The 12742-nt window shown below is 38.3% G+C and overlaps 1 protein-coding gene across 9 annotated transcripts in view; it reads left to right on the top strand.

Annotated features, from left to right (window-relative positions):
• Positions 1 to 12742, top strand: part of CYRIA (CYFIP related Rac1 interactor A) — a 55955-nt gene that overhangs the window by 20400 nt on the left and 22813 nt on the right. The gene's annotated exons all lie outside the window — the stretch shown is intronic.

Here is a 12742-nt window from a genome sequence, read left to right on the forward strand (position 1 = left end):
GTATACATGTGTATGGTCATCTATTACTGTTGTTTTTTTAAATGACCTTCGGAGCAGGAGAAAATGGGGTGGGAAGGGAGTAAACTGTTTTTCGTTTTCAATTTCCTGTTTTCTAAGAATACATTGGAAAGTTTCTTAATTAAATAATATCATAATAGACATTTGGAAGATGAACTGTGATTATATTCAGATCTTTACATGATAAGTATGTTCTTAAAATAGTAACTGCTTGACAAGAATTAGGCATCATTTTCCACCAAAAGAAGTGTGAGGTGTTTAAGATGAAGTTAGCAATGCAGGGAGAGCAAGATCAAACATTTAGCCTAATCCAGACAATTAAGTTGGATGTCTGAAGTAGGCTTCGCGTACTGCTTAAGGATTGATGTTGAGTGCCAGATTTAATATCTAAAGCTGAATCTCGGGAGTGAATTTGTACTTCACACACAAATGTGCCCTTAGTTTACCTTAGGCCATGATAACTAACATCTCAGGTATCTTGATAAAATGAGGAGCACTCTGGTCATAGAATTTCAGAATGCATTTCAAACATTTTTTTAGAAAGTAATTAGAAGTTTATAAACAAGTTGATAACGTTTCACACCTGTTGCTGTTCAGTTTTTGAGCCTGTCTTTATCTCACAGAGTATCTTGTACAGGCATGTTCTGTACGGTTATGAGGAGTACCACGTAATGAAGTTTTTAACACAGACCTCTAGGTAATACATTGCCAGGTATTTTACAGATATAATGCATAAATGTGTTCCAGGGAGAACTGTGAAGAAAAGTACTGTGGTAATTGTCGGGATTGCCTTGTATTGTTGACCAGATGTGTTTTCCCAAGAACTGGGCACACTCTCAATCTGGAATTCAGTTTTATGCCAGATTTTGGTCGGTAGTGCTAGACTGTGACTCAGAGCCTAAAATTAAAAGGCTTTTCCTGAGTTTTACATCCTCAAAGAATGATGGTTTTCCAGCAGGTGTTAATGATGAGGAGTCTGCTAATTTACAGGCACCTCAGTGAAACTTCATGAAGTTTTCGAAATTGAGGGTAACATTTTTCAAAAGTAGCAAAAGATACAAACTCAGTTACTTCTTTTGAAACAAAGGCTCTAATTTTTTACCCACAGGAAAAAATAAGGCCTTGTATTATCTCTTTTTTAATAAAAAGTCTTTCAAATATTTTTTTTTAATGAAAAAAATTGCAAGCCCTTTTTTTGCAATGTTCACCTTCATTAACACAACTTGCTGACTTCCTTCCTCAGCTGCAGTTCTTCCTACACTCAGAGGTCAGCAAAGAGCAAGATCAACAAGCCACACATCTGGCTCTCTCTCTTTCCAACTGGAACAAAGAAACAATTTTTTAATGGCTTTTTGAGTTAATTGTAAACAATTTGGTTTTGGAGTCGCTGACTTGCAGCAAATGTTTGTCGTAGGCGGATGTAGGGAAAAAGGACTATGTCCTAGTGCAATTCCTCTGTGGCCAGCGAGGAGAAAAAAATCACTTAAAAAAAAGGAAAAGGAATGTCTTACTCCTTGTAGCACTGAAGTATGCTGAGAATTTTGAGTGCATATATAGGATATTTCACAAGCTTAAAATATATGCTTTGATGAGGCAGAGAGACGGAAGTACTTGCTCAGTTAATTTTTCTGTAGTCTTGTATATAGTAGTGCTGATTTTTCCACCCTCTTTATATTAATGAGCTGTTTATGAATGAAAAAACTGACAGTGATAAAAGACCAGGGACAAACAATAGGAAGAGTGGAAAACTATTTTAAAATGAGCATGCTGTTCTAATACTTTTCTCTGTTCCTAAAGGCATTTTTCCAGTAAATAATTTTCAGAACCCTATATTTACAGTTACTAACCCTTCATTAATATTTTGAAAACAAATCCATAAATAATTAGTGTAGTAATTTTCTTGCTTTCCCAGTTGTCATAATCTTTTATACTCCCTAGAATCAGGTAGCATCAGTATATCTAAATTATTAGAATTATCTTTTTTTTTTTTTCAAATGTTTATGTAAAGTAAACATTTGGTGTGACTTTTGTACTTTTGCACTTCACAACAGGCTTGTTGATATACTGCACTTCTCAAACCCCAACTACTTTTAAAATATCTTGCTGTAGTTTTTATGTGTCTTAATTTGAACTCGCATTACTCCCATATTTTGGTTGCTTTGTTTAATATGTTTGTCATGATGGTTTTATTTTTAATCTGACTATCCTGCTAAATATTTGCAAATGTCTTGATCTGTAAAGGAAATTGCTAATGCTGTTTGGAATTATGCCAAAGGTTATGACAAAATTGAATAAAATTAATCGTTCAAAGGAAATCTTTTTCCATCGATTTGTTTGTGGGAGGTAAAGTGTTCTGTATTATGATTATTTTTTGTCAAAATTAGGTGTTTGGGTTGCTAATGCCACTTAGTGGATATCTGCCTTAACTGCAGCCTGTTCCAAAGCCAAATCAGGTGCCAGACAGCTCTCTTAATTTGTATATTGAAGCTTTCCTCCTGCCTAGAATATGTTGACTATAGCATATTTTCAAGAAATTTAATTATCATGTGCATTTTAAGAAGTTTATTACAGCTTGTTCAGTTTTCTAATTAAATTTATTAAAATGTAGGAATTATTTATTACAGAATTTTGAACTTAGAGGAAAAAAGGGATCTTATTTGCCTATTTGATTTGAAACATTAAACCACAGTCTTGGTCACTTTGCACTGATTCTTTAGGTTAATGAAATATTAATTGATAGTAAGGTGAGAATTTTGGTGGTTTAGGCAACGCTTTGCTTTAGCCCTTTTGGTTGTTGACAGTGTTTGGGCAAACAGTGACCTGGAACAAGCTGATAGTTCAAGAACTGATTAGAAGAAAGTAGTGTGAGTACCTTTTGTTTGATGTATCCAAAATGGGAGTGGGATAGGCCCTGCTGTAATGGGACTTTTTCAGACTTCAAATAACTGGTGAGAGCAGGGTGCTGATAATGCCCAGGTTGGGTGTTTGATCCCCCCGGGGGACGTTCACTTCAGAGCTGGACTCGATGGTCCTCATGAGTCCCTTCCAACTCCCAGTGCTCTGTGATTGTGTAATTCTCCTTTGGAAGATCTGAAAGGTGAGACAGACTCCAAATGTCTGTTCTACCATTGCCAGTGAAAGTAACCATTTCCTGAATATATTTTTTTAATAAAGTTTCTTTTTTTGCTAAGTTGTTTGGATGGTAGTATCAATAACTTGGTGAATTTGATACAAAATGTAAATGTATAAAATTCCATCTTTTATCTGATACCAATACATATATAGTCTATATTGTATAATTTTTTTTCTAATGTTAGTGTTCCAAAAAAAAAAAAATCTAGTCTATACAAAAAGAATATCATCCTTTTTGCAATTTAAATCCCTCACAGGGATTATTATGGACAAGATTTTTTTGACTTTTGAAATGTGTGTTGATTTAGGTCTTTCATTTTCTTTTTTAGTCTGTGAACTCTGTTAGAACTTTTTTTTTACTTCAGTAAATTTCTATCATTTTCCATCGACCCTGATAATCTTCAATCACTATGTATTTTTTTACCTAATCTCTCAGGCTTTTCTGTATGCTGTTTTTATTAATAAATCAGTTGAATAATTTGCAACTAAAATGGTAATTGGCTCAGAGGAAAATAAATGAAAATTCAGTTTCCAAACATGTTTTAGTGCTGTATTACAGGCTGGATAAATCAATAATGAAGATTGAAAGACAATCTTTTTTAGAAACAGTATTTTTAGTTACAATATTTTTTTAGAAAATTTCTTATCTTCTGTTTGTTTACAGTGAAATTAGGAATAATTGTTGGGTTTTATCTGCCTTCTGCCATACTCCAGAGAACTCACATGATCTTAAGTTGTGAGATAAGAGGAACCTGAGGTGTAGGATTCTTCTTAATGCAGCTGAAGTCACCCAGGCATTCTTCCTGCCCATAGATGGCTTTCAGTCACCAGTCAGAAACCTTTGGTTAATTCAATGTGTTTAATCTTTTGATTTTGTTACAGTTGTAATCTGGATGTATCTAACCTTTTTTTTTTCTGTAATAAGCAGCCAGTTCTGAGTTCTTGGTTAAGCAAGCTCATTTGCACATCCCTGTGTACATGCACATAGTGGGTGTTTGCATGTCTGCATTTTTAGTTTTTATGAAATTTAAGTTTTTCAACAAAGTTTTAAAATGTTTTTACATTTTCTATTTAAATATTTACAATTTGAAATGTTCTCAGAAACTAATGGTGCCTTTTCAAGGATGTATTTATTTTAGATGTGACTTCTGTCACCTCTAAGTGTGATGGCAAAATAGTTACAAATGAACATAAAACAGCGTTGTGCAAAAGTAAAATTTTAAATTTTTCTCTAAACCTAAATATAGTGTATCTTGCATAGTTCCTAGTTCTAGAAGGCATGATTTGTCTTTGAAATGGGATTCAGTAAAGGCAGTAAGAAAGTCTTGGATGTGACTGCTTCTCTTTGGTTTTGGTAGCAGGTAACTGGCATTTTAAAATTAGAGATCTCATCCTGTGTCTCTCTTTCAGTCAGACTACAAAACCATTTCTTCATGTTCAGCTTCTAAGATGCTTCTTGAATTCAAAATAAATAATTTTAATTCATGCTTCCTGAGAAAGTGTAAATAAAACCAGTGCTTCTGTACAGATTGGACTGGTGCCAGAGCTGTTGTGGCACATGGCAGATGCCAGGTGGGGCTGCCCTGCTGAGAATCCTCACCAGCCTCAGGATCTCACTGTGCCAAGCCTGAGTAGCCCCCATGTGCTCTTCAACCTTTGAGTGGAAATGTCACTTCTGATAATTTCAGATGCAGTCACAGTTACTTTTAATCTAAATGCTGAGTTTCAGCAGGAAAAAAGGGAAAGCAATATGATTTGGTTTGTAATACTGGTATTAGTTCTGCAATGTGATTATTATAATATTGTCTGGGTTAGTTTGGGTTTTGTTTGAGCTGCAGGAATAGAGGAGAAGGTCATGCCCTGGAGCTGGAGCCCATGCAGAAATGCTGGCTGATCGTGCAGAGGGAGGTTGGTATTGTTGGGCTGATTTCAGCTGGTGTGAGGGCTCCATGGCCTTTCTTTAGGTGGGAAGGTGACCTGTGGAGACAGTCAGGGAACTGTTGCACCTGAAGAGGAAAAATGTGAGAGTAGACCTCATCAATGTGTGTAAAAGGGAGGATGTCAAGAGGATGGACCAGGATCTCCTTGGTGGTGCCCAGCAGTAAGCCAGGAGGCAATGGGCAGAAACTGATGCAGAGGATGTTCCACCTAAACATGAGGAAGAACTTCCCTGAGCGGCTGTGGATTGCCCTGAGGATCTGTGGATCACCTGGAGGGGCTGTGGATTGCCCAGGGAGGCTGTGGATTGCCCTGAGGGACTGTTGATCACCATGGGGGCCTGTGGGTTGCCCGCGGTAGGGGGCTGAGGCGCTGTGGATTGCTTGGAGGGGCTGTGGATGGCTCACAGGAGCTGTGGATTGCCCACAGGAGCTGTGGATTGCCTTGAGGGGCTGTAGATAGCTCACAGGGTCTGTGGATAGCTTGGGAGAGCCTGCGGATTGCTTTGAGGGGCTGTGGGTCGCCTGGAGCGGCTATGGATTGCCCACAGGGGCTGTGGATCGCCCTGAGAGGCTGTGGATGGCTCACAGTGTCTATGGATCGCCCTGAGGGGCTTTGGATCGCCCTGAGGGGCTGTGGATCGCCCTGCGGGCCTGTGGATCACCCTGAGGGGCTGTGGATCGCCCTGAGGGGCTGTGGATCGCCCTGCGGGGCTGTGGATTCATTTGCCTCGCCGTGCGGTTCCAAAGCCTGGGGCGGTGCGGTGGCGGCCGTGCGGCAGCAGGGGGCGCTCCCGCGCCGTCCCGCCCGCGCGCTCCGCTTTCCATGGCCGGTGGATAATGGATAAAGGATAATGCCTAATGGCTAACGGATAATGAGCCTCTGCAGGCCTGTGCGCCTCCCAGGGTGGGAACCAGCGGGCATAGATGGGTCTGGGACCGGCCGCCATCCGCACTGGTCAGTCAGCAGTACATACGTACGTAGAGGAAAGTGAGAGTAGGGTATAAAGTCACTACCGTGCATCAATTTTAGTGTCTTAATAAAAAGTTATTGTGCAAATTTCATTACTATACTAGGAATGGTTTCCAGGAGTGATTGGAATTAATTACTGCAAAGCCTGCCAGGGTCAGTACATGCTTTCAATTTTCATTTACACTTACAAGAAATCTAATTTTTAATTAAAAGGATGGTTTTAATTCTGCACCATCCATACTAGTCCTTCCCTGTTTGTCATTTCAGGCAAATGACAGAATTCTTAATATACCCAGAAAAGTTGCAGTGGTTTTAGCAGCTCATGTTGAGGCACAAGGCTTGTTTGCCAGTCAGTGTGAGCAAAACACATTATTTGAAAATAGATTTACTAGGGAATGTGCTTCTTAAAGTATTAGGCACAATGCAAAATTAAGAATCTCTTTGTGCTTACATCATTAAGAAGCCTAATGTGCTTGTCTATGAACACAATTTTCAAGGCAGGCTCTTTTGCAGAAAAATGCCACACATCCATTCTGCCCTGTATGCCTTAATGAATCAAGTCTTTAATTTGAAAGTATGTGCACTAACAAAATAATATCAGAAGGATTTTAAAAATTATACGGAATTAATTAAGAAGAAAGGAGGAGTTGTATTGAAATTAATACTTTTCAGTAACTCCTGCATACTTACTCGTTAGACTAATGTTTTGGAGAAGACCTTTTATTGTTCAATATTCAGTCTCCTCAGTCCTTAACTTGACTGTGAGAGCAGTCATTGAAAAATACCAGAGTTTAGCACCTTCCTAACCTGCCTTATGTTTAATTTATAGTCCAGTATAATGATTCAATATTTTTTCCTTGGTCTTTTTGCTTACCAGTCTATCTTTCTATGTGGGATTGATTTGGTTTTATCATTGAGTGGAATAATTTACATTTGTATCTATGGAATGTCTTCTGGATAGTATCTCCAGTTTATTAAAGTATTTTGAATTACGATACTATTTTCCAGAATATTTTAATTCCCTTCTAGCTTAGTGCATATTTTAAAAGGGTATTTTCTTCTTCTTTGCCTGTCACTAATTAAAAGTATTGAACAAAACCAGATCTATAAAACAGATACTGTTTAAAAATGCCATCATCTTTTTTTTTTTTGCCAGTAAACTGCTGACAGCTACTTTTTCAGATTTTCAGTGTTCTAGCAAATTTATGGTAGTAAATAACATTTTCTCTTTCCTGATCACTAGTGCTCTGTCAAACTTCCCTGTGTATATTTCTTCAATTCTGTCCTGTGCTTATGCAGGTGTATTGATTTCTGAGCCTTCGTTTTGTCTTTCTTGTCCATTAGAATAACCTGTTGTGTATTTTCTGCTACATTTCCTGCACTCTCTTATCCCTTAAATCAAGTTTCCAAGAGACCTGTCCTTCTAGGTACCTGAAAGTACTGAAACTGCTTTTGTGAAATCAGTTTAATTTGCTCTTTTCCCCTTGTTTAGTAACCTCCTCTATTTTTAATTTCTTGTGTTTCCATCCTTATATTCAGTTAATTCTCCCCATAACTATCATAGAAGTCGATAATAGCCTCTCAAAAGGACATTTATTACTCCAGAAGCCTGTAGAGATGCATGGTTAATTAATCCTTCTGAAGCTTCTTGCCCCATTCTGTTACTTGTACGCCTCCATACTTCAGCAGAACCTTCTTAAACACTTCCCTGGTTATGTGGTCTCTCAGGTTGCTGTTTTGGGATGTTACCTGTTGTTTCTTCTTTTTTTTTCCTCACCCAGACACATAGAAGTTTTTCTTTTATCTTTTTCTGAAATTTTAAATACATTTTAAAAGCATATGTTATCCTCCAGTTTATTTAAAGTGGGGTTTGATTTTTTTTTTCTTAGTAGAACTCTTTATTTCCATCAGCAGCCTTGTAACAGCCTTGTAATAGGTCAGCAAGTTTTCTTATTTTTGTAATGAGATATTAAATAGGACCACTATGACAAATTTTTAAGCTAAAAGCAGCAAATCCCTAGAAAGATCCACATTTCATCTCTAATTCCTCAAATCTTGAGCTGTTGGTAACTATTGCCAGCCATAGCTGTCTTAATTCCACTAATGTCAGTATCTTAGATTAAATTAATTGTCCTTTTAGTGTTTTAAGATGTTCTTTAACTTCTTTCCACTTTCCTAGGAAACCATACTTGTAAAGATTGCTCTGATCCATATCTTATAAATTATTACCTTCCAAACCATAAATACAAAATGGCAAAATGCATTATGTCCTACATACTGACATATTCAGAGCAGATCACTAGGAAGTATGCACTAAGAAATCCAGTCCCTGTAGGATTTATGTTTGACTTACTGAGATTAGATGTGCTGTTTGGCATTTATGTATTAAAACAATTAAAAAAAAATAGAAAGAAAAGAAAGCTAGCATGCAAAGGTTTACTCCTGTTATCAACTGGCACAAGAAATAACTGGAAAATAGAATCACTTTGAGGAAAATTTTTACCATAGTTGCCCATAGAATGAGAATATGATGGTTTTTATCTTGTCTTTCAGACACTTGCATTGGATTTTCTGTGTGTATAATAAAAATACTCTGTGTGGCATAGTCAGGAGACTGAATGATCAGCAGTGATTTACCAGTGAAAAGGACCAGGAACTTTTTTTTTTTTCTGTTTCTGAATTTTCACCCAAAAGTCCTCTTTGTGATTCTAATTTTTATGTGATCTAGCATAGATTTTTCACTCATTATATTCACAAATACTGAAACCAGATACCTTCTCAAATGTTCAAATCATTAGATTTCCAAAACTGAATGGGTTCTAAGATGGCTTATTTCTTTTCCCACTCTGAATTTGGTGGGAAATGATGAGGACAAGAAAACTTTTAAGAGGAAGATTGTAGTGTGGCTCTCTTACAAGATTTTGAAGGAACTAAGTCAAACTCCACTTGTAACAAAATAGAGCAGTTTTTTTTGGAAGGAAGAAACACTCAAACTATCCAAACCTGTCCTGTGTCTTCTAAAGGTGTCTCCGTGCTGTGAAAATTGATAGAGGCTCCATGTGTTGTGTACAGAGGAATTGTGTCCCTGGTTTGTGTAAAGCATCTGTGCAGGCAGTGCCATGTTCAAACTTGGTTACTCTAGTTACTCAGGCAGAAGGATCAAAGTGCAGCAGTACTTTCTTAAATTCAAATATAATTTTACTCTAATTGCTTAATTAGATTCCATTCTATGTTTTTGTTGGTGTTTTTTTGTTTGTCTGGTTCATGTTTTGTTTTGTATTTATTATGACATATGAATCAAAATCCAGATATTTTGGATGCCTGGTTTTCATTCTTTCATGGTGGCTGCTCTGACATAGACTCTGAAAATATACAGGAGTTCTGTTCAAAGTAAATTCAGGTGTGAGGGTTGGCATATAGAAAAATCCCCCTGCTGGATAAGTTTTAGGTTCATCTAAGGTAATTTTTTCTTTTTTTTGCATTTAATTTTAGAGAAACCGCAAACCAAGCTCTGTAATCCTTGAGGCTACAGGTATTAATGTTGGCCAACTCTTTAAACATTTTATGATTACTGAAAAACATATTTGTCATTACAACTCATTTATTAAATCCCTTTGACTTGCATCACTTTTTTGTAGGTTTAAATTGTGTCCTGCAATCTGCATATCAGTTAACAGCAAAAGCTCTTGGCTGGAAGTGTTCCTTAAATAGGAATTTTAATAAAATGGTTGTTCAAAGAGGGAATGATTCTTTTATCTTGAGTTACTTTCACCTTGAGCAACTTTCTTCTCTTATTCTGCTTTTCACTTCTTTATAGATATTTTCTGGCTTTGAGTTTTGTTGGGGTTTCTTTTTGTCTGTTTATACTTCACCTGCCTAAGGAATGTGTGGTACTGATTTTTCTTTGCTTGTATATAGGTTGCCACTTGGTGCTCTTTATGTATGTTATTTGTATTATGCAAACTTTATAAATTCAGTGTTTAGCAGCCAGCATTGGGGATAATTTCTTTTTTTCTGGAAAATTAATATGGCTTGCTTTCTGAAAAGAGTTTGGTTATGTTTTTGTGTTATCTGTGCCTTTCTAGACAATATAGTACATACTTCATTATCAAATACCTTTGGAGGTTTTGTGCAATTATCATCTCAACACAAATATGTGCTGTTTTTACCTTTTTTCTTGGTATGACTATACCTTTTTAAACTTATTTTTAGAATAAAGTCCATAGAGAAATAATACCATTTTTTAAAACTAACAGTATTTGCACAACTGAGACTATTAAATATCAGGTGTTATATTTTTCTTCATCAATGGAACTGCCGTTTAATAAGATTTAAACACTTAGCAGTAAAACAGCTGAAGATAGTAATAATGCCATATCCATGCAAATATTCTCAACTATAAGAAAACTGAAGATTTTATTAAAAATAAACCTACTGTGGAATTGATGGGAAGAAGTAATAGAAACATAAAATCATTTAGGTTGGGAAAGATCTCTGAGTTCATTGAGTCCAGATGTTGACCTGATCCTGCCAGATCCACCATATCCCTAAGCATGACATCTACAAGTCTTTTAAATACCTCCAGAGATGTTGACTCACCCACTTCCCCAGGCAGCTTGTGCCAGTGCTTGACTGCCCTCTCAGAAAAGAAATTTTTCCTAACATCCAATCTAAACCTCCCTGGTGCAACTTGAGGCCATTTCCTCTTGTCTTATTGCTCATTACCACTTCGCTGGTCCTGCTGGCCACTCTGGGCCCACCCTGGCTCATGTCCAGCTGCTGTTCACCAGCATCCCCAGGTTGTTTTCCTCCTGGTCCCTTTCCAGCCACTCTTCCCCAGCCTGTAGCACTGCAGGTGTTGTTGTGACCCAAGGGCAGGACCCAGCACTTGGCCTTGTTGAACCTCACACCACTGGCCTCAGCATCAGTCCAGCCTGTCCAGATCCCCTGCAGAGCCTTCCTGCCCTCCAGCAGGTCAACATTCCTGCCCAGCTTGGTGTCATCTGTGACCTGACTGAAAGTACAGATGACAGAATCACTGAGGTTGGAAAAGAGCTCCAAGGTTATCGAGTCCAACCTCTAATTGAACACCATCGTGCCAACTAGAGCCAAGTGCCATGTCCAGCTGTTTCTTGAGCACTTTTGGAGTGGTGAATCCACCACCTCTCTGGCCAGTCTGTTCCTGTGTTCAACCACTCTTTCAGTGAAGAAGTCCTTCCTGGTATCCAACCTGAGCCTCCACTGGTGCAACTCGAGGCCGTGTCCTCTCATCCTCATGCCAGTTGCCTGGGAGAAGACACCAAACCCCACCTGGCTCCAGCCTCCTTTCAGGTGGTAGTTCAGAGTGTCAGGGTCTCCCCTGAGCCTCCTTTTCTCCCCAGCTCCCTCAGCTGCTCCTCATCAGACTTGTGCCCCAGACCCTTCCCCAGCTCCATGGCTCCTCTCTGGACACGCTCTGGCACCTCAATGCCTTTCTTGTAGTGAGGGGCTGAGAACCGGACACAGCACTTGAGATGTGGCCTCACAACTACAAATCCCCTTGTCCAGATCCCTGGTTAATATATGAACTGGGACTGGCCCCAGTACTGAGTGAGCCCTAGGGAACACCGCTGGTGTCCAGCTGCCATTTGGATCTAATTCCATTCACCACCACACTTTTTTACCCTGTGTACCTGTCCAGGCCATGAGCAGCCAGTTTCCCTAAGATAATTTTTTCAATCTTGCGCTTCTGCTGTTTCCTTACAAGCACTTCAATAAACTGTATGAGTGAATATCACAGTGATTTGGAATCATGCTTTTGATCTGAGAGATCTTGAGTTTGTTCAGATGCTGGTATATTTTTGAAAGCACAGTTAATTATTCATGCAGCAAGGTTGGTTCCTGTATTTTAATGATGCTGATGTGCTTAGTACCTTTCCCTCAGACTGTAGACTGGATGCCTCCTGTCTCTACCCACTTAGGTGTGCCACTAGAAGTTATTGTTCCAAATCATCCATTGCCACTCCTGAGCTTGGGAGCCTTTCTCCTGAAAATCCCAGTGGGGCTGCTCATGAAAACATGCACAAGCCCTGCTTTCCTTGGGATGATCTAAATGAGGTTAAGCAGTAGGTATTTGCTGATCCAGCTCATTTTGACAAAAGCCTTTCAGACCATGTTTATGTGAGCAGACAGATTTAGGAAATATTATCTGGCAAAGGAGCACTGATGAGCTGCAAAGGCTTGAACTGGTGAATGTGTCCTTTTTTCACTAACACAAAGTTTTAAAGCTTTGTCTCTCTGTTAACATCTTCAGTGTACCACAGTGCTGCTGATGGTGTTGAATTGGTACTGATTGAATTAGTCCTGTAAGAGAAGAAGTCAATCAGTACTTCAGCAGTCTGTGTAGTACTGTAGCTGCTACTTGAAAGTGGTGCAAAACTCCACACTTGAGAATTGTGTAGCTGCTTAAAACACTGTGTAAAACAAAATTTTAAAGAAGTGTTGAATAACATGATATATTCGGTGTTCAGTTAGTGGTTCCCAGTTTGGGAACACTTAGTATATTTTCAAAAGTGGATTTAAGTATATAATAAATATATTTCAGTATATGTATGTAAAATCCATGGCAGATTTTTAGGGTTGAATTCTGATTTTTTTGGCGGGAATAGTATTTTATATATCACAATTCAGAAATAAACTGATT

Source organism: Passer domesticus, chromosome 3 (assembly GCF_036417665.1).
Source record: "Passer domesticus isolate bPasDom1 chromosome 3, bPasDom1.hap1, whole genome shotgun sequence".
In the NCBI taxonomy this organism is placed as follows: domain Eukaryota; kingdom Metazoa; phylum Chordata; class Aves; order Passeriformes; family Passeridae; genus Passer; species Passer domesticus.